This window comes from Papilio machaon, chromosome 27, assembly GCF_912999745.1.
Source record: "Papilio machaon chromosome 27, ilPapMach1.1, whole genome shotgun sequence".
Taxonomy (NCBI): domain Eukaryota; kingdom Metazoa; phylum Arthropoda; class Insecta; order Lepidoptera; family Papilionidae; genus Papilio; species Papilio machaon.
This window is the reverse complement of record NC_060012.1, coordinates 4,893,335-4,916,255: the sequence shown is the minus strand read 5'-3', so window position 1 is coordinate 4,916,255 and position 22,921 is coordinate 4,893,335. Positions and strand designations below refer to the sequence as shown.

At 33.2% G+C, this 22,921-nt stretch overlaps 1 protein-coding gene across 2 annotated transcripts in view; it reads right to left on the bottom strand.

Annotated features, from left to right (window-relative positions):
• Positions 1–22,921, bottom strand: part of LOC106711059 (thyroid receptor-interacting protein 11) — a 38,683-nt gene that overhangs the window by 8,878 nt on the left and 6,884 nt on the right. The window contains exon 1 of one of the 2 annotated variants that reach the window (XM_014503274.2): positions 20,995–21,180. The exons of the other annotated variant lie outside the window; for it this stretch is intronic. The gene's annotated coding sequence lies outside the window, so the exon portion shown is untranslated. Of the gene's footprint in view, positions 1–20,994; positions 21,181–22,921 lie in introns of those variants that run through there. 2 annotated transcript variants of the gene reach the window in all.

Genomic DNA, 22,921 nt, shown 5'->3' with positions numbered 1-22,921 from the left:
AGTGAGCGCGCAAGAGGACAAGGTCGATATGCGGGTACTATTAACCTCTATGGCACATCACATGCAATCATTCAAACGTGCATACATTATCTGTCATCCCCTGTAATACTGGCACCTACAAATTATAAAAAAAAAAAAAAACTAAGAAACTCAACATAACCTTATCACACCGGGAAAGATGAATCGAATGACAATTGACAACTTAAAATGTCACCGCACTTACATACCTTCTAAAATACCCTATTGTCAGTCGGGCAAAAACAATTCACCTTTAATATATTAAAATTTCGGTAAAGTCTCACAAGTGTTACCCCTACCTCTCAACCGATATGCCTATCTTAATGACTTACCGCGACTAATTAGTGAGTTAAACGAGTGTAGGCAGTAACTAGTTTTTCGTTTCCTCTTTAACAAGTGAGGCGTGAAAACGATAACATTTGCGAAGCGCTTATTTACATGTTACATGTTCAAATAAATACCTACGTAAATCTTATATATTAAAAGAAAGTCGTGTTAGTTACACTATTTATAACTCAAGAACGGCTGAATCGATTTGACTAAAAATTGGTGGGCAGGTAGCTTAGAACCAGGAAACGGACATAGGATAATTTTTACCCCGTTTTCTATTTTTTTATTCCGCGCGGACGGAGTCGCGGTTAAAAGCTAGTTAATTATATACTAAATGCAGCAGCGTTAAAACTTCAATCGAAACTGTCTAGAAATCTGACAAATGTTTCGTCAATATAAACCGATATAAAGTCATTAAATCGTCATTTGTAATGGATCTTGTTATCGTAATGTACTAAACATGTTTCAAGTATCTTATCACACTATTGCAATGATTGTAATCTTGTCACAACCTCTTACACTATTAGTAACATGGTCTTAAAGGATTTTGGTGTCAACGTCGGCTTGTAATAAACGCTATGAAATTACTGACTTAAAAGTTTTAAAATTATCTATTTAAAAAAAATAATGAATATAACTATCAACTTTAACATCTTTAGAGCTAGAAAGAGTATGCTTTACACACACAAAGGACTAGATTTATATATCAAACATTCGTAGCTCGCATTCACGGGCGCTTTTTTACGCCGCGTTAAAACTCAGCATTAGTGGCTCTCAAGTGATGAACGCTTTAAAACCACTTATTTCTTTCGCTCATTTTTCAAAATGCAACTGCGCGTTAAAAAAGCTTAGCGTTTTAAAAGCGTTGTCGTATAAAAGGATACATATACATGATTTTGTTCTATTTGAACTCGTTTTAACACGTGCGAATGCGTTCTAACGAAACGGAAGAAACCAAATAATTTAAATACCAACACCATTCTTACGAAACGTGTAAGCGTGGTCTACACGGAGCGTTGTCGCTGTTTGTATAACAGAGGTAAGGATTAAGATACGTTATCAGTAAACATTATCAGGCATTAGGCCCCGCTGTAACTGGAGTAAACTCAGAACCGGAGTCAAACGAAATAACGGGTATATATGTGTACTGGGAATGGTTTAACTATTGTTATTTCTATTTGCAGTTTTAGAGTTACACAGTTTGCCGACGGAACCACAACCTAGTGTTGCCATTGCGCACACGTTATTGCAAGCGTATGAAATGTTTAGTAAGTTCGAACGTACTCCACTCTGAGTGTAATGTTCAGAATAATTAGTTGAAATGAAGGAATAAACTAAGGCAGGTATAATCCATTTTTATTGTCGCAGCCCCGGGCTCAACATTTGACCTTTTTTAAACACTTATCTTTTGACATATATTAGTTTCTGACGATTTCTTTATTATTTTCCTGTTTTAAATTTATTTATAAAAATATTTTCAGTTCAGGATGTAATTTAGTTCAAAATACAATAATAATCAGTTCATCAAGAAACCTTCATTAAACAGCAAGTGTATCAATGTTTTTTTGACCAGAGGTATTTTTCTTTTTTAAACCGTGGTTGTCATCCTTCTCATTTTGAACAACAATATGTATGTTTTTGTAAAGTGTTTCGTTAGAGAAAACTGACATCACACTTTACTGTCGCCTATATACCATCAAATGCTTAGAAACATTTCCTCATCATGATATTTTTTTTAGCTAAAAACAATTGCGTCTATATAAAAATTCATAATAAATTATATTCAATAGGAAGCGTAACATGTTAAACAACGTTTAGTTCACTAGTATTGTGCTGTTTATATCTATCAAATATAACGTTGCTATGGAAACCTGAACGTGCGGATTCAATAGTCCGTAAACGGTAGTGAGGTATACCTTACTACACTATTAGTTTAATGATGTAGGTATTCGTAATACAAATGGATTATGATATAAACTATTATTTTTTTATTAATTTCAGTCACTACAAATTTCATGGAAATTAAAAAATCTTCACTAAGAGTGTTATTTATAATTCAATGAACTTTAAATGCGATAATAAATAATTAGTTACATTTTGATGGAAATAAAATTAAATTGATAAATATTTCGTTGTTGTTCCTTTAATTTCACATAAATAACATTCACTAAACACATAAAAAATTTGTATAAACATACAAGAAATGTGCAGATCATTAGCACATTTAAGTTGAGCAGAAAGGCGACACTAACGCCCCCAGCCTTGGCCGCTTTGCGACCGCTTATACAATCGTCATAATCATAATTGACAGCTAATAAGGCGGGTACACACTAGCATTTTCAATACTGTAGACCGACGTAACTGACTCGGTGAGCATAGCTTCAACTAAATAAAAAACTTAAGTCTTCACAAGAAGTACATTTTATTTCTATGAATTTTCGTTATATATTGTCACGTCGTTGCCATGGTGAAGTAGCGCTCATTCGTCGTTAACATACTTACTATAGCAAAAAGTGTCGTGACAACTTTTCGTAAGAATTTTTTCCGTCTAGCCTCCTTTCACAACGCGCGAACACTGAGGAACTTCGTTCCAATTATAGACAGCTAAGACTATCCTATCCTGTTTTAACTTTTCGTTTATGTCATTAGTTAACTTCAAAAATAAGGTTATCAATTCGACTGTATTTTTTTCTATTTTTATGTAGGTTGTACATATTTTCTGTCAGAACTTCCGCGATAACTTCGCTTCTCTCACGTGCTCAGATATCCATGTTTGACTATCAATGCAATTAACCGATTTTAAAAGAACTTCTAAACGAGATTGTTCAAAAAGAGAGTTTAATAACGTGTTTATATATACATACTAGCTGTCAGCCGCGACGCCGTCCGCGCACAATTAAAAAAAACTTAATAGCGGTATGAAAAATAGATGTCCGATTCTCAGACCTACTGAATATGGATATAAAATTTCATAACAATCGGTAAAGCCGTTTCGGAGGAGTACGGTAACTAACATTGTGACATGGAAATTTTATATATAAGATATAGCGTTTCAATAAATACTCTTTAAAGCATTTGTGTACATTCCCTAACAATACCTACATAGTTACATAACATTCATTCTTAATTACATGAATATTAACCTTAGATTATGTAGTTTTTCTAACGAAGGTTTTGCAAATGATGGCTCAAATTGTGTTTTATATTGCAATTTAAATAAATTTTCTATCATCATCAGCCTTTGTTTGCCAAAGCCTTCTACAGTATGCAGTCCTCTGCTTTAAGCATCCAACGACTACCAGCCGTCCGCGCTAAGTCGTCGGTCTACCTGGAGGGCGCTATTTTATATTATGTATCGAAAATACTAATATTTCAACTAGTTGTATAAATGTAAAAAATAACTAAGTTTAATTTTCTACTGGACTTAAAATTTCAACGAAATATTTATATAAAAATTAAATGCACATAAAAGGAGACTAATTGTTATTTTTTTTTAATATATTAATAAAGGTTCGTCATAATTACAGGTGCAAATTCAAGCATTAATATGCTAATTTTTATACGTCAAAGAATGGTATAAATTAAATACTTTACCTCCTTATATTCCATAAAAGGAAATGACGCAATTGCAAAATGTATCAATTGCAAAACTGTTGCCAACATTAACATCATTTTGTTTTTTTAAATGTCCTCCGTTTTAAAAATTCTGTCCCTTGTGTATTACACCTTATGCCCAACATTAATTGAATAAAACACTATGTCAACTCACAGTTTTGTTAACTTGATCACTGATTATTTTAAAACACTTATCACAATTTACTATTAAACCTCCTTACAATTAATTTCGGAACGCAAAGAGTAATAAAAAAATATTAAAACAATATAGAATGACAGCATGTAGGCAAAGGCACAGGAACCATTCAGCCAGTTATGTCATTATTTAGTTCGCAATCACAACACGATTTCATAATCGCTTTTGTTTTCAATATTTCCGTACACAATAAACTATTGGAAGTATAATATGATTCAAATTGGTGACGGAAGTTATATTAAATCATGAAAAGAACAAGTCCATATTATGGAATATGTTATTTTTATAAAATTTATAAAAGATATGAGATGGATCTATCCATTAAATTGTTTTTAATAATTTGGAATAATACTGACACACATCGTTGGTTGTTAATGTCAATGTATGGTCATTATCATGCTCTGGATACTGGCAGTTGTATCCTGCATGCTTTATGGTCACGAATGGAATTTAGCTTTTAATAAAACTTTCAATTCTCTCACAACATTAATTGCGGTATAGAATAATATATTTCATTCCATCACTAGTAACAACTCCTTTATTTAAAAATAACACAAAGAAAAATTAAATTGTATTTACACTTCAGGATTTTTTTAAATCTTAGAATCTATTAAATAAATGGAAAAAATTTATTTGGTTATTCTAAAATAAATTTTAAATAAAAAAAAAAAAAAACTTGTTTCAGTATTAACTCACTGTACATTTCATCTTACGAATCACTGTCACAAAATAAAAATAAAACAGGCAAACGTCAAAAGTCCCAATAAAAAAGTTCACATATTAATCAACGCAACTGTCAAACGATCGCGGTTACGGCGGGAAAGTGTTTTCGATGTAAAACTATTCGTAACAGGCACGTAATTAAAGAAAAGAAAAAAGGCAAAGGTATAGTAACAATGCGGTCGTAATGCCAGACCGTCAGCTAGGATGTGGGTTTTCATAACAGTGGGCAGGTGTAGCTAAGCCATGTTATGACTAAGGATGGACATTGAATAGAAATGTTTTGATTTGTCGATTATATTCATAGACATAAGATAACTCTATACTCTATTATAACGACCATTTACGCAAACAAAATTTAAAACGATTTCTTTTGAAGCATAACATCTTGATGAGTATGTACAACGAATACAGTAAGACAATTTAATGTCTAATTTAGTTTGAATTTAAAAAAAAAATTGGAATCAAATCAAAAAGATTTCAATTTACTTTATAATAAAGTCTTAAATATACTTACACGCGCCGAGACAAAAACGAATCAGTATTTATTTGTGCAGTTTTAGTAGGTACATTTTCGTTAAATGGTTTTATTACAAAATTTCTAAAGACAAACTTGGATGTCATTTTGATCAGCTACAATTCCACAAATTATTCAACTGACGAACATAATTACTTCTCCTACAACTAATAGACGTAACTCTTTACGAGCGATGACATGTCTTTAGTGAAAAGGTACAGGGAAGTGGAAGAGATCGTAACCACCAATTACTTATATTATAAATGCGAATGTTTAGATCGATGGATGGATGGATGTCTGTTTTAAGGTATTTTGATAACGGCTGCATGGTTGTCGTTTAAATTTGACAAGCTATAACATAGCCTGGAAGAACACATAGGCTATTAATTAAGTTTTAATTCCACGGGGACGCGGAGTGTCGGGCGACAGCTATTTTTGTTGTAATTTTTGCACATATTTATTTTGTAGTTACAAATATCTAGGACATGACAAATAAAACTAGAACAAACATAACCTTCAATATTATACATAACTCATATAATCGACCAGAGTCAATTTCATGACCGTATGTCCTTCGCGCTTGCATCACCGTGACGGTTAAATGTACGTGTTGATAAACGATTATCTATTTTATCTTCTAAGCAATAGAGTTTGATTTCTAATATCGCTATTAATGATATACATCGCAATGGAATTTCAGCTGTATCTACGTTCTCATAAGATCGAATTTCGTATGCCAAGGGAATGCCAACGTTGAGTATTGTATGCAGGTAATGGAGGTCGTACGGGCGACAAATTTTCTCATTGTAATAGAAAACAGTAAAAACTTAGGAACGTCTATTATCAGAAGGGCGGAACCGTAACTGTATTGTTATTGAAAATAGCAACTTGTTGGATTGACATAAGATTCATTATCGTTTATTAATGTTAGATGCAATAGTGATGTTACGTAAAACAGCCAACGTCGAAGCGATGCATGTCGATTGTTAACTTGAAAATAATAAATACTAGCTTTTACCCGCGACTCCGTCCGCGCGGAATAAAAAATAGAAAACGGGGTAAAAATTATCCTATGTCCGTTTCCTGGTTCTAAGCTACCTGCCCACCAATTTTCAGTCAAATCGATTCAGCCGTTCTTGAGTTATAAATAGTGTAACTAACACGACTTTCTTTTATATATATAGATATAGAATATAGATAGATAGATAGGTAGATTTTAAACATTAGTAATAATTTTAATAATAAAAAACATAGTTTAAGAATAAAATAAATTTGAGGGCATTTTAAAATCTTCTGCGTATCGTCGGCTAAAAGTATAGTACGATATAACTGCTCTGTCGTATCGTGTCCGTATCGTTAGGTTTAAATAACTCGTCGCCCATGAAGCATCAAATCGGTCAGGGATGTACATTACTCGTAATCATTGTACTGTCATGTACAGTTAGCATGTCAGTGTTCACAGCTTTTATATACAACTATTGTTACCCTGGGCTTCTGAAACCAGAATCTCTGTATAAAACATATCATCATTCTTGTCTTTACGTTTGTCTGCAACGTAAATGTGATATTTTTTTGGATATTACATACAGATATTCCAATTTTATTACATCTATAGATATAATTTGCAAATCAGTGGTACAATTTCAGTACAACAATAACAGTCCGTTTCCACTTGCCATAAAAAACTTCGTCAACTCTCTCATACTCTGTCTTTTTTTTTTAATTTATTTTCAGGAAAAATATATATCACTATTTACAAATTAATGTTCGCCAAACCACTCACGTGGTTTGTAGGCGTCGCACCTTTTCAAAAAAACTTTCCAAACACATAAATGTAAAACTTCATTAAATACAATTTTAAATTAACGCTATCAAGTTATTACTTATTTATATATTTATTACTGAGCCTTCGATCAAGAATAATTCATTGTTGATCGAAGGCTACAGCAGCATATTTTTCAATATTCTTTTCTGAAGGTAAAAGATGTGTTATTAATTTTATACTAAACCAACGTAGGCTAATAAAATAGCACGTCTGTAGTCGTGGAGATGTACAAGAAAGAACATAGTCAGTAATATATCACATTATAGTAGACAGTAGATGTTTAACACGACCGCAACTTCATAATGTTAGATTTTGTGGACAAACGGAATACTTTATGATTTTCTATATTTACACATAACTTGCTTTTGCCCGCGAGTCCGTCCGCGATAAATTAAAAAAAACAACTTAGTAAGTATTAACTAATGTTCTACATTCTTGCCCAATTTCATCTAGATCCTATGAGTCGTACCGGAGGCACCCTCAAACAAACAGCCCATCCAACCAACCATCTAAACATTCGCATTTATAATATTACTAGCTTTTACCCGCGACTCCGTCCGCGCGGAATAAAAAATAGAAAACGGGGTAAAAATTATCCTATGTCCTATTCCTGGTTCTAAGCTACATGCCCACCAATTTTCAGTCAAATCGATTCAGTCGTTCTTGAGTTATAAATAGTGTAACTAACACGACTTTCTTTTATATATATAGAAGATTATAAGAAGTAAGATCAAACAAAAGATTTAATAAAATATGTTATGAAAGTTGACACACATCGGTGATAAAAAAAAAATATTACCCATTTTGTAAAATAATTCATCATCACTCATACACATTCCGTAATGACTAACCGTTGGTTTCTGAGCCCAAAATCTCTGTATAAACATATCATCATCCCTGTCATCTTTGACAAAACAGCGATAATGTTAAAATAGAATTTTTGGTTTCAGAAACCTACGATTAATGAGTTCTTCACTTGTACACATATACTTAAATATATCAATATAAATCAATCATTTAAAATATGTTGCTTTATAATATTTTGTAGGTAACAAAAGGTAGAGAGATAACATGTTGAAGTAGAATCGAATCTTGATCCATCAGACTAAAAACTAATGCATGCGGTGTTGCGCCCATCGGTGTCAAATAATTTGACAGGTCAGTGTACGTGAGTGTTGTCCAATAATGGGACAGGAGTAACCTCAGAATCCGATATCGCACAGTAACTCAGCACGTAACCGCACGTCGCATGCCATTAAATTTTAAATAGATCTTCTATGTTAACATGCATGTTTACAAATTATTTTGGCTTATTTTTTTTTTAATAGATGTGAGAAAAAGTAACCATGTTCAACAGTGATCATTAAACCTGTACCTCTATAAACATTCTGGTTGCCTAGTAACCGATTCAAGATGGCGGCGCGGCGGTAAAGCAAATATAGGTTAAAGTTCATCGCCATCTAGTGGACATCTGTGACACATTAATATTAAATCGATTGAAGCTGAAAAGGTATTCCAGACGTTTCTTTTTATTATCTTGTTGTTCATTATAAGTCTATACGCCAAAACAGAGTAAAGAAACGAAGTTCCTTTCGATTAATTAGTGAAGGAACCAATGTTTTTTCTATGAATAAAAAACTTAAGTCTTCACAAGAAGTACATTTTATTTCTATGAATTTTCGTTATATATTGTCACGTCGTTGCCATGGTGAAGTAGCGCTCATTCGTCGTTAACATACTTACTATAGCAAAAAGTGTCGTGACAACTTTTCGTAAGAATTTGTTCCGTCTAGCCCCCTTTAACAACGCGCGATAAGGAACTTCGTTCCAAAAGATAAAGTTAAACAATTCGATTTTGACAGCTGTCAATATTAATATGACGGTATTAGGAAAGTGAAATGATAAAACGAGATTGTCAAATGTTTCAACAATAATTTTGATTAGTTTCTTCGCAGTATAAAATAGTACGCAGTCATTGTTTTTGTTTTAAATTGCGAACGAGATGGAACTAGTAGAGTGGGACAGCAACACAAAGGGTTTGTTTAACGACACAGTGTATACTTCCGTGCCATTAAAAGATTTATTGTTACCATATCGGGTTACAGATTGCTATTATCGCGAGCCAATGAACCTGGAACTAGAAACTATGCTTTTCCGGGGTTACAGGACCCCGTAGAAATGGAACAATTTCCAAGAGAGGCTTTACACTTCACAGAAAGCACTAGCAAGCATTTCAAAGGTTATCGCTGATGAATTCTTAGCTTTTACTAAAACGACGAAGTGGTTTCAGGTTCTTAAAAAAATATTTAATCCGACCATATTTGTGTAATTCGTAGAAGTGAGACAGGACACTTACATTTTTACACTTTTCAATGATAGACTTGAACATTTAGCTAATATTTTGTTGCAATATCAATAGTAATTTTAGTTAACAGTTTAAAAAAAGGATGGCCAAAAAAAATTACGACATGTTTTTCTCGACCATTAGAGAAAGAGGCAAAGGTATCGTAAAACAGAGTCAGTGGACATTTTTTTTCTGTAGCGGTAAAGGTTTCGCGAGGACGTTATATTTGCTTACTGAATAACTCAGAGGTGAAACTTGCGGGTGGGCTGTTTTTTTTATAAGACAAAGGATGCATTTATAAATTAATTGTTATCAAACAACTACGAGAAATAACTTATTGCTATAATGTTTTCTTCACTGATATGCGAATTTTATAGCAATTTAGAATTTAACATGATTAATTACAGATAAAGATGCCTAGAGATATTTCTAAGATTAGGGGGAATAATGTATGGATATTAATTAAGAAAAGACTAGTAGATAAGTAAATTTCTTTTACGAAACAGACAAAGAGACTTCCTAGGGTATCTTGAGGGTAGCTAGTTTAAATACATGTAAGAAAATAAATAGTAGATATCAATATAAAATACCTTAGCGTATATAAATGTAACAACGAAAAAAAGAAATATCACAATATGACATTTCCCGCGCATTTCGTTCAGAAATACGCACGCTTTCTCTGGTACAACTTAAAAATCACAAAACCAAGTATTTCGTCAGCTAACCCGGTGTAACCTCTCAACCACAATGAAGCAATATTACCAAGTAAATACGCGTCACATTGTCATTCAAATAAATTCAAATTTCACGTATCTTTGGAACAGTGTCGCAAGGATGGCCTGTACGCATTTGTTAGTGATGTAATCTGTTTCTACCTTTTGTTGCTTATCTCCTCACCTTCTGACGTTAGTTGGAACGAAACGTTTTGATATTTTAATCTATATCTTGTGGTAGGTCATTATTGTCAGGAGTAAAAATAACAAAGACGTAAAAATGTTTTTATTCCCAAAAGAATCTAGGGCAAGTTGGCGCAAACTTTTTTTTAACTAATTACTGGAGTTATTACTAAGCAACTTATTTATCACATACGCTGCTATATTTTAAAACCCAAAGACAATGCATCTAGACTTATACAATAATCGAAGGCTATAAATTAATGTGAACGACTAAGTAACCTAGCCTGGTGAATGGCAGTTAGTGCAGTTAAATCTGTCGTAGAATATATAAAACAAGTGACAGTCCGACAAGGTTCTTGTGACACTCTTTTGTCAGAGGGGTGAGTATTTATCACATAAAAACTTTTGAACGTGTCAGATAAGTTTCTCGCATAATAACTTATTTCTGTCACAATTATTCATAAGTATATAAACGTCGCTTCACGCTCGGAGAAAGATGGCGTCGAAAGATGACTTCTTACGTCAAATAACAAAGAACGTGACAAGTATCGAATAAGATGGATGGTTATGTATTGGTATGCTAAAGAAGCAGTTATTATCACGTGTAAGAATACATATATAAGCCTCATGATGAATGTGCATATGTTTGTCTTCAATTACGAGGTTAGAGGTGCTTGAAACTACACGTTATTTCCTTTTATATGAATACTTTTGGTATTACATTAAGGGCTAAAAAAATAAAATGTTTGACAATTTTCATGTAACGTTTTTCTCGTCGTGTTATCATTGTCTCCTGTGACATAAAGTTAGTGAAGTGTGACATAACTTGTATTAACAGATAAATGTAGAATTTAATTAAAATTTTCATAAAACCGGTTACAAGTTAATCGATAAACGATTAATTTGCATTATTAATCAACCGTAACATGTCTCCGACCGGAAACGAGCCTTGACATCTTGTTAAGTGATAGTCAAATGTTAATATTAACTTTAAATGTTACAAAAAAAAAATCTTTTGTAGCAATCAAGCAAAAGTTGAACGTTTTTTAATTAAGCTTGTTTAAGATAATAAGTAATATTCGATTAGCGTTATGGAACTGACAAAAAACTAACAATATATCTTGTCATGTCTAAGATCTTCTTATGTTTCTACCACTTTTTCCTTTCATCAGCTAAACTAAATAATGAAACGTTGATCTACAAAAGTACTATTTACGGTAGCCGCTTGCCCGTTTACCATCGTGAGTTTAAAAAAAAAACCGGTTAAAAAAACCGATACTATACTGGATTCAGTGGCACGTGTCACATCACTAAACATGCGGGCTGCTGCTAGGGGCGGTTACGGGCCGCTGTTTAGATCAACGATTACAACTCCTAGTGTAAACGCAAATTGAATACTAATTTCAGTGATAACATATCAAGAAGTTGAACTCATTTTAATAAAAGAATCGTAACAAAACAGTATCAATATATGATTAAGCCATGTTATACCTACAAGGGAATTTCCGAAAGTAAAATCAAGATACAAAGCACTATTATATTAATTTGACTAGGTATATACAATAGTGATGACCCCTTAAAGGAATAAATACCTGATCTAATACAAGAAATAAAGAATTCAACATTATAAAAATGCTTTAGAAACAAGTTTTGATATCACATCGACAATATCGTAGTTTGTTAAGGCACATCACTACTACGCCGCTGTACTGTGAAACTATAACAATACTGCTCTGCTTCCGAGGATGCATCTGTTAAAACCGGCTCACTACATCTCATCTTTCTTGGAAAAAATTCTCTCTATTAATTTTTTTATAAACACTTATGTTTGACTAAAATCTCAACTGACGATAAGTTATCAAAAAAAAAGATAGACTTATATGGATAGGTGGGGAAAAGGGAAAATAAACTGATCCCTGTCAATGTCAAAAAATTGTCTCAACATCCTTCACGGAAAGTTGTTCACTTCAGTTTCTTGATTATGGCTCTCCCTCAGCGAAAAAGAGACTGGCAACACTTCGCTTATGGATAAGTCTCGCGAGCATACAAGTGGTACAAACTCTAGAAAAAAGAGTTGTTTTCTAATGTCTTGTTGTATCTATAGTCTATAATCTATAACTATAGTCAAACAAGGGTATCTGAGCCGGTGAGAGGCGCTGCTGTCGCGGTTTTCTCTGTCAAAAATATGTCAAACCTAAATGAGCATAGAAATGGCATAAAAGAAAAAAAACATATCACGACAGCTACAGTACGAAAAGAATCTTGTGACATTTTTTGGTCATAATTTAGTTTGACTTGTGGCCATCGGGTCAGATATTCCTGTTGGTCTATAACCGCGAAAACAGCGCCACACTCACCCAGCCAGATAAGCTTGAATGTTAACCTTCAATTAAGCGTTTGTTACTTAAATTTATTAAATACATAAAATTAGTACTTTCACTAGCCTAAGGCGATAATTTAACAGAAAAAACAAGCAACAAAATTATGAATAGAATAGATTTAATACTTTCATATCCTTGTCAAAACAAAACAATTCGAGCACGTCTGTTAACGCTCTAAAACGTAAGCGCAAACAAGGGATTGAATCGCTTCAAAAGCGTCAGTGTTGCCCTACGTCGGCATATCTAACACACTTTACCTTATTATTTACACAGTTGGTGTTTGCGTTGTCGGGGCAACGACTGCGACCTGATAGTGATAGCAACACTTTTTGGTTTCATTTTAAAGGAATTTTAAAACAATTTGTGACAACATTTCCGCATTGTTCATGGTCAGCTTATCCAACATGCCACTTATGGTCAAAGTGGTCATGGGGATGTCCGGCATATTTCGGCGTAAAAAGAAATTTTAACAATTGGATTTTATGACATTCATCAGCATTTTTTTCTTGAAACTATTGGACATCAAAGTGTTGCAAAAATAAACGCCTCTTTGTAGAAGTAGGGGAAAGGATAATTTCAAAATGAAAGGACCAGCGACAATGTACCATCGCCTGCTTTCATTCCAAATAAACATATTTTAATTTTTACAGTGATAAAGTATCTTTTTGAAGGCTTATTTATTTTAAGTCGTTATAAATAAAATTTTTAAACACATAACCTCTTTGTTCGAAAGTCAACGAACTGGCCGAAACAAAAACTTTAACGAATAAAAAAAAACGAAGAAAAATGATAATCATAAAACAAAAGAACGGGAAAATAACTTGGTCATTGCATTGACAAAATGGCCGAATTTGAATTTGTAAGCGGGCGTCTGCTTTAAAATTTTAATCGATCAGTCCGTTGTCGACGTGCGATATTACCATATAATAAGGGTCAGGTCGATCGGTTGTTTGACCTATGGCTCTATATATTTAATGCAAAATGTTGTAAATATATAATGTTCTTACAGTAAACAAGAAATGATTTAAGCAAGAATAGTGAAGTTTTTAAAATTCAACACCTAAAGGTCTAAAGCCGGCTTCTAATGCTTGGCAATCAACGGCGAACAGCGAACACCAAATAACAAATATGAACGTGCGGTGTTTGTCGTTTGTGTGTTGCGGAATAAACTGCAAGTATTACCAATCGTTATGAGCCAGCTTTAAATGGTTAAAAGTTTTAATGAATAAATATTTGTCCTTCTGCGGAATTACTTGACAATCGATAAGAACTTCAATCCAAACGAGTAGTCAGGTTTTTTGGAAATTCATCTTCCTCCACCCTGATGAAGTCTAGGTATAGAATTCAAGGGAAACAAAACAATGAACTGTTAATATTTAGCATCGACTACTATGATCATACCATGTCTTGTACATCTAATATTTCTGTGTATTTCGCAAGTAATTCAAATCATATTACAGAAAATGGCGACGTTTGTGAAATTAAAGTCGATCCGCGCATTCAGCATTTAAAACTGAAACCATGAGGCTTCCATAGCCGAAACATACGAAAACAAATTTATTGTTATTCAAGATCTATAAGGAAAATGAGTGGACCAGAACATGTTTCAATACACGTGAAACCGCATTAACACAAATTCCAACAGATTTATTTTGTGGATAATTACGGATGGATGGATGTTTGTTTGAAGATATCTACCGAACGGCTCAACAGATCCCGATGAAATTTGGCATAAGTATATAACATAATCTGGAAGAACACATAGGCAGTTTTTTTTTTAATTCCACGAGGACGGAGTCGCAGGCGACAGCTAGTTAAACGATAAATCAAATTTTGTGGATATAAAACTATCATATTTAAAGCTAAATAAAATCTAGCAAATGAACAAAAGCAGCCATTTTGTAATAAACGCTCGTGTTTTGGCGGGAATCGTGACGAATCATAGAGTTTAGTTTTGTTTTTACTTTACGAGGCAATGGTTTTATGATCATACAGTCTTATCGTATATCAAATAACGTAATTTTATATTTATATAATAGAAAAATCATTACTAAACTTGAAACGATATAGTGTTAAGAAATTATAAGACATTTGTATTAGTGCATTTTAGCTTTAAAATAATTCTGATTACTCGTACTTCATACAGGCGTGAATATATTATATAAATTCAAGTCAGATAAAACATGTTCCTTTGTACACTTATGAAAACTAATAATTTGATTAAACAGTTAGGAGCTACGGTGGGCGTATGGTACCGTAGAAAATTCTCAGTCTGAACATGGCGTATGACGCCATGTTCAGACTGAGAATTTTCAAAACTAAACTACAGATTTGCAAAACTAAACCTTATTTCATATACTGAAGAAGCAATTTAAGATATTGAAAAAAAAAATTTTTTCTCCTGTGTCCAAGAATCAGAAGAACATCATTATCATTCATCCAAATCCTAAAGTAAGTAAACAGGAATACGCCAAATTTCATACATTGCAGCCATATTAATATCGATTATTTTTTATATTGTAAGGTGGCAACCTAGCGTGCGGTCACCCTAATTCCCCGAATAGCCAAGCGACCACTACCCATGGACATCTACAATTGTAGATGCGTTGCCAACCTTTAACCAACGGAAGAATGTGTGTCCTATGCAGAAAGAGGAGATTTCTCATTCCTGTGCGTCCCCTCCTCTGCTAAATCCGCTTCCCCTTATCTACATTGCCTTATAAGAAAAGGGTAGGAACGTAGACTAAAATTAGGCCTCCGGTACGCACACTCATCAGACAAAACGCGGAATTTCTTCCACTTCACGCCTGTCTTCGTGTGGTCGTAGTATTGTCACCGGACGAGGCCCATTTGTGCACAAAACAAATATTGTTATTGCGGGATCTACCACTGGTAAAGTCTTTTTGTGAAATCTACGGATAAAATAATTTAATATTGTAAAATAAGGGTACCTAATGTTACAAAGTTAAGTGAGAGTTAAATTGCAGTTTGTCTATGGTCAAATTTTGGAGTAGAATCCGGTACAATTACGGTTTACATTTAGTTAAAGCATAGACAAAACCTTGCCCTATTTTGAACGATTAAAAGAACATAAAAATGCACTTATTTTTTATCGTGGAAAGCACGATCTGTCGAGTCGTGTGGCAGAACAAGCGTAAAACCTATGGAATTATCAGAAATTATAGCATTTGACACCGCCCCGTCGATGTTAATAGATAAAAAACCGATAAACGTGTAACGGTCGCAGTTTCCCGCCATTTTTACTGTCACGTTCGCGTTATCTATGACTAGGCTATGCTCTATTTGTTTTGCGATAGTTTCGTCGCTTTCAAGTTGTTAAATATAACGCAATGGACAACATTTTGAATACTTTTAAGAGAAATTTGGTGACACAGAAGATTTGGGAATTTTTGTTCTCTATCTCTAAGACAGTAACAGATCACAAAATTTCCCAAACTTTTTTTCATTACTTTAAAATAATTCCAAATTCTCTCGTCTTACTGAGCGATGGTCATTAATTACAAATAAAACTACTCAAAAATGTAATAAACCTCATTTTCTTGTCTGAATAGAACTCCTGGCATTGAACCTGGTTATTATGTATCGAATTTCAGATCTTATCCTTAAAATTACAAGGGTCAGAATTGCATATTACGGTTGTAGTTTAATCAGCTGTACTTGCTAATGTAAACGGTAAAGGATACCAGCTGTGGAAATATGCCACGTTTGGTGTTGCCAGCTACATTACACTCATTTCAATATAATTTGTATATCGTTTAACTTTAGACAACGTGTTCGATTTTCAAATATTTAACCATTATTTTTTAAGAAAGTAAACAACGAAGCTATAATATGAATTGGCTGAAAAAAACGCTATTAGTTAATTAAAAAAAACGGAAAGTCGGAATCTCAACATAATGGAAAGAAAACGAACATATTTAAAATACAACATATAGTTTGCAAAAAAAAAAAAAAGTGAATCAGGGTAATAGGTATAGTTTTCAACCACTCGACCAAACAATCGAATATCGAATCGTCTCTGGTTAGTAAGCTTTTTACCGGAAGTGTAAAAGAGGTCGCGCGTGGGCCCCGTGTTAAAAAAAAGGTACTTATCTGTATAATTAATTACAACTACTCGCCTACTTGTCCGTTTGTACTGTAACTTAAGTCAATGCCATTCGATAAAATATGTGTTGCCTATTGATTATGTACTGGAGACTTCATTACTATTACCCTGAATAGTGTAATAGAGGTACGATTGTGTATACAAGATTTTATGTATGTTACGTTACAAACAAAATACATAACCAGCTGTCGTCCGCGTGGTGTAAAATAATAACTTAGTTACCCTATACGCTAGTCCAGAATGTAAATTATTTTTCAAATTATATTTAGATCAGTTCAGACGCTCTTTAATTCTTAATCTTACTAATATTATAAATGCGAAAATTTAGATAGATGGGTGGATGTAGGTTTGAATGTATCTCCGGAACGGCTCAAGGAATCTTAATGAAATTTAGTACAGATGTATAAGGTTTTTTTTCAATTCCGCGCGGTTGGAATCACGGGCTACAGCTAGTATTTTTGATAATTGGAACTAAAAGTGTAATAAAACGTGGTTCTTCTATTTCTGTAACACTTGTCTAAAATAATAAGTTTTAGTTTGTATGCAGTGGTAAATATTTCATTGACACTTGTACTCCAAAAAATACTGTTAGGCGATGTTTAGTTCAACACGTGTTTTAACCATTTGACCGCCGCCGATTGACATCAACATGGTTACAAAAAAGTATGTTTTACCCTTATATATGTATACCAAAACTGCTTCCAAAGTAATTTGTTATTTATTTATCAAGATCGCATTTCAGAAGCCTATTCATATTACAATAATCATAATTTCTATTAATGTCTTTAACATTGTTTAAGCTAAAATGTAATTGAAACTTTAAGTTTTTCTATGGTTAGGCCATGATTTATCAACTTTAAAACATTGACAAATAAGTTCCAACATACAAAGTTAGAAACATCTACAATAAGTTATCCATGACCCTAAGGTTTACGACCATAATGCACCTACTTCTATAAAGTATATATAAAGGATATTGTTACCTTGCATTCTAATATTTATAATTTAACATCACTTGTATTTATATGTATTGTGTATTGAATAATAAATTGTTTAAATAACTAACATTACGATCAAAATACGAGGTAATTTTGTATTTTTTTGGACCTTGGATAAAATGTTTTCCTTGATTAAAGGTTTGATATTTCTGAGCGAGAAAGAAATTTTTTTGGAACGAAGTTCCTTATCGCGCGTTGTGAAAGGGGGCTAGACGGAAAAAATTCTTACGAAAAGTTGTCACGACACTTTTTGCTATAGTAAGTATGTTAACGACGAATGAGCGCTACTTCAACATGGCAACAAAATGACAATATATAACGAAAATTCATAGAAATAAAATGTACTTCTTGTGAAGACTTAAGTTTTTTTATTCATAGAATAAACATTGGTTCCTTCACTAATTAATAGAAAGGAACTTCGTTCCATCCGGGTGTCCCTTGACACCTCTCAAGTTTTTTTATTAAAAAATATTTTAACATAATCCACTTTTAGGGCAATCCACGAACGGCTTGTAGTAACGATACCGACTTTCGACGGATGAATTTTCAAGCAGTCGGCGGCGTACGACCCATTGCATTCGTAACTGCAAACTGAATTTCGTGTATACCCATTCTGACATTTATACTCTGTGCATTCTAAGAATACCTTAGCTAAATACCCATAAACAATTTACAAGTAGTACTATCGAGTTACAAGTTTTGTGTCACACGCGATCCACGCTATTGTCTATGCGACACGGTAGAAAAAAAAAGAGGACGTCTTTTAATTATCTATGCGCAGGAAAACGGCGGGCTTTTTTACGCGCGAATACGAGATAAAGAAACATGTTTTAACGTTTCATTTGGATTGTATAATATACACGTAGAATTTTCACTTTATTATCTAAAGTACCTATTACGAATATAATGTCTACAAATTTAACTAAGCATTTTCTTTAGGACAGCTCTCATAAGACAATTTTCCTTCTTGGTACTAATAATTTGTTTTTAATACTCTAGTAATGATTAATGATAACTGTATAACGCGTATTGCTCATAGAACCTCCTTGGTAGCACGGCAGAGGATGTAAGCTGCCTAGGAGGTCGTACTGGCCGGTAACTCGAAGCCGTGCAATAATAAAACGTGTAAACAATTATTATTATTTTTTTTGTTCTTCACAAATATCTAAAACTCTGTTCTAAATACAGTCAAACCTGGATAATCGATAACTTGTTAAATAACCATCCCTTTTGATTATTTTAAAATATTTCTTGGGTAAAAAGGATACTTTGTCATTTTCTTTACACCAGAAAATATGTTTGGAAAACATACAAACACATCTATTCAAACTACACAAAAGAATTTCATAATACTGTCCTTTGTAACCTTTTTAAATATTAAGTACTTTAGTATATTTAAAAGTGAAATTACCTTTATCTATATCATTTAAAATGCAAATCCAACTAATTAATATTTAGTCGACGCTTCGAACTATTTTAAATGACTATAAAACTAATTTGTAGTCGAATCATGTGTCGGTTTAAGTCATTTATTAACACGAACGTGAGTAGACTACAATGGGATATTGTAATATATCAAAAGAGTTAATACTTTTTGAATATAATTATGAAGTTTACTGTCGCGTAGTGGTTTTATCATCTCTAATGTATCTCCTCAGTGTAGATATAGTTTGAGATTATTAAGGGTCAGCTTAAATGACCAATAAAGGACTTTTAGTACGACAAAATAGGAATCTTATTATCTCACTAATATTTAGAAAGGTTTATCGCAAAAGTTTAGATGGATGGATGGATGTTTGATAGAAGGTATCACCGGAACGGCTTAACGTATCGATGTAGAACACATGGGCTACTTATAAAGTTTTTTTATTCCGCGCGGACGGTGTCGCGGGCAAAGGCTAGTAAGTTTAATAAATGAAAAAGGTAGCGTTTGTTAAAATAAAAACAATTTTCATATTCCCTTTAACTTTGTAATCGAAGTTTTGCCAAAGATAATGACCGGGATGACGATATGTTTTATAGACATTTTGTTCTCGGAAACCAAAGGTTAGTGACGCTTTCGTAACTGCGTTTAGCCAACGCAAAAGTCGTCAATTCGATTTCTCATATATTAACTGAGAGTTTCCACTGTAACAAAACATGTACAAAAACCATTATTATTATCTCTATTTTATTAAATAGAATAAAAGGGAAAATAATATTTATTTATAACATACGTTGTTTGCTTTGGGATTAGAACAAAGTTAGAAGTTTTGTACAAGTGTTTCGAGTGTGGAAACCTACAGGAATTTTGATAACGATTGGTTTATTTAAAAAAAAAAAAATTGTAGCATCATTTAATTACAATATTTAAATCTTGGACAGTTGATAATAAAAGGAAAATCTATATCTTCTTTATATATAAAAGAAAGTCGTGTTAGTTACACTATTTTATAACTCAAGATCGGTCGAACTGATTTAGCTGAAAATTGATGGGGAGATAGCTTAGAACTAGGAGACGGACATAGGAACTTTTTTTATGTTGTGTGCAGTTTTTTTATTCCGTGCGGACGGAGTCGCGGGTAAAAGCTAGTAAATTATAAAGACAATACTAAAACACTTTAACTCTCTTCTCATTTTGCGAAAGCAATAACCTAAGCTCTTATCCCGACTGTTCGCATTTTATGAAAATGGAGGGAAAATTCGAATCTTCCAGTTTTATTTTTTAAACTAAATGTTGAAATTCTTTCATGCCAGTCCAGTTAGAAAATGATTCATGCATGTTTGCTTTGTAATGTACACCTTCGCTATCAGCCACGAAATATGTTAACACTTACAAATGCTTTACATTTAAAATAGCTCTTATTTCCATAGAAATAAAGACTAAAATACTTCCATTAGTCACGGTACGCTGTTGAAATCCTTACAGGTTAAATCCATTGACTAATATTACTTAACTTACTTTGTAAGAAGCGTCTAATACTTTGTCACACTTGGTGACTCAGTAAAAAAAAAGTACACCAAACTTTAGAAATAAAAAAAAACTCACCGAACGTGGATATCCTGCACGGAACGGATAACCTTATTTGAACTTCGGTCGCACTTAAAAGCTTAAATTAATAAATATATAGGCTTTAAAGACGTCTGTTGTCTACGATAGTCGGATCGCAACTGGTCGTCGAGGCGGCGCTTGCGCAGCAGTTGACGCCTTCACACACACCAGTGGGGGGGCGCTGTCGCGGTGGAGCCTTCGTGAAATGCAACGCGACATACATATTAGGTATATATCTTTTATATACTACACCGCTTATAATTATACTGCTCGATAACAATGGGACATTTTATCTGAAATAAGCGATATTGAATTTACATTTAAATAAATAAAAAAACATTTTAACCCAAGGGTTGCCATAATACGATAACCTAATGAATAAAAAAAATATTTTATGGCGCAATTATTAAAGTTTTTGCAACTATTTTAAGAGCAGTGACAAAAAAGTAACTGCTCACAAATTTCATGATGTTTATTTTTTTTAATGGAATATAGCTTTTCAATATTGCGAGGACTATACTATTCTATTAAATTAAAAATATATAAAATAATTTGAGTAAAATTAGATTTAACAAACTTGACAAAAGACAGGCGAATTCGTATGTTCTATCAAAATCAATCGCACACTTTAACAGGTAAACTATTGGGGACTTTAAAAGATTTACGTAAAAATTCAAAGGTATATAACCCTTTACGTCAATTAGTAACATTTAAATTCAAAACTAACCTTACTTAATAGCGTCTTCGGTATTTAATTAACAAAAATCAAAGGTGACACCCGTTGACATTGTGCTCTATGCATATGCAACTGTATAATTGAAATGTGCATACAGTGGTGTCGTTTGCATAGTTATTTTATATACGTTGTTAATGTGTCGAAGAAAAAGTTGACCTCATAACATCAATGTATTTTTTAAAGGAACCCGAAGTCAATACGACCCTCATAACATTCCAAGATATCTCCGAAAAGAAAAATTCATACAGCAGCTAATGTGAAATACCAACACTGAAACAATTATATTAAAATACTAGCTTTAGCTCGCGACTTCGTTAGTAGCCTATGTGTTCGTCCAGACTATGTTCTATTTGTGTCAAATTTCAGCGTGATCTGTTAAGTCGTTTAGGCAATACCTTCTAACAAACATCCATCTATCCATCTAAATATTTACATTTATAATATTATTATTATAGTAAGCAGTAATGGAAAACGAACGAACGGCCTGAAATCCCAAAAAAAAAGGCGAGTCACCGCCCAAAGACATCTATGATATAAGTAAGGTTGTAGGCGTGCCTGTCTAAAATGGACAAAGAGCAAAGAGTTTGTGACTAAACAGTTTTTCTAAAAGAATTTCGGACAGTGTAAACGCACAGTTATACAAAGTGTACGTACCTTTGAGTGTATCAGTCGGAGAGCGGGCAATAACAAAGACCCTACGAGTGTTATCAAACGCATTTATATGAAACCATATCACCGATCAATACATTTATCGCCCACAACCCTACCAAAGTCTGTTGCATAAAAATACTATTCAAATATATTATATTTCTGTTATAATATAAGCTATAATATTGATAGGAAATATTTTAAAGGGTGACCAGAGCTGGGCATTAACTCGTTAATCCGTTAATCGTTAATTAACGAAGTTAACATTTTGCTTAACGGATTAACTTTTAAGTTAACTTCAAAAAGTGTTAACGCTTTTGTTAACTTCCGTTAAACTCAACTTCCGTTAATAAAAGTCCGTTAATCGTTAAATTAGAAACTTGGAGACGTGCTGTCATTTTGTTTGAATTACGCACCACGCCACGCTCGTAAGTTCAACTATGTTGGGCGACTGTCGGCGACTCGAATGGTGAACGAACGAGTTGATAATTGATATATGTGAAGTTCGCGTGCAAGTGTGATGCATCAGAGCGTCCGGGA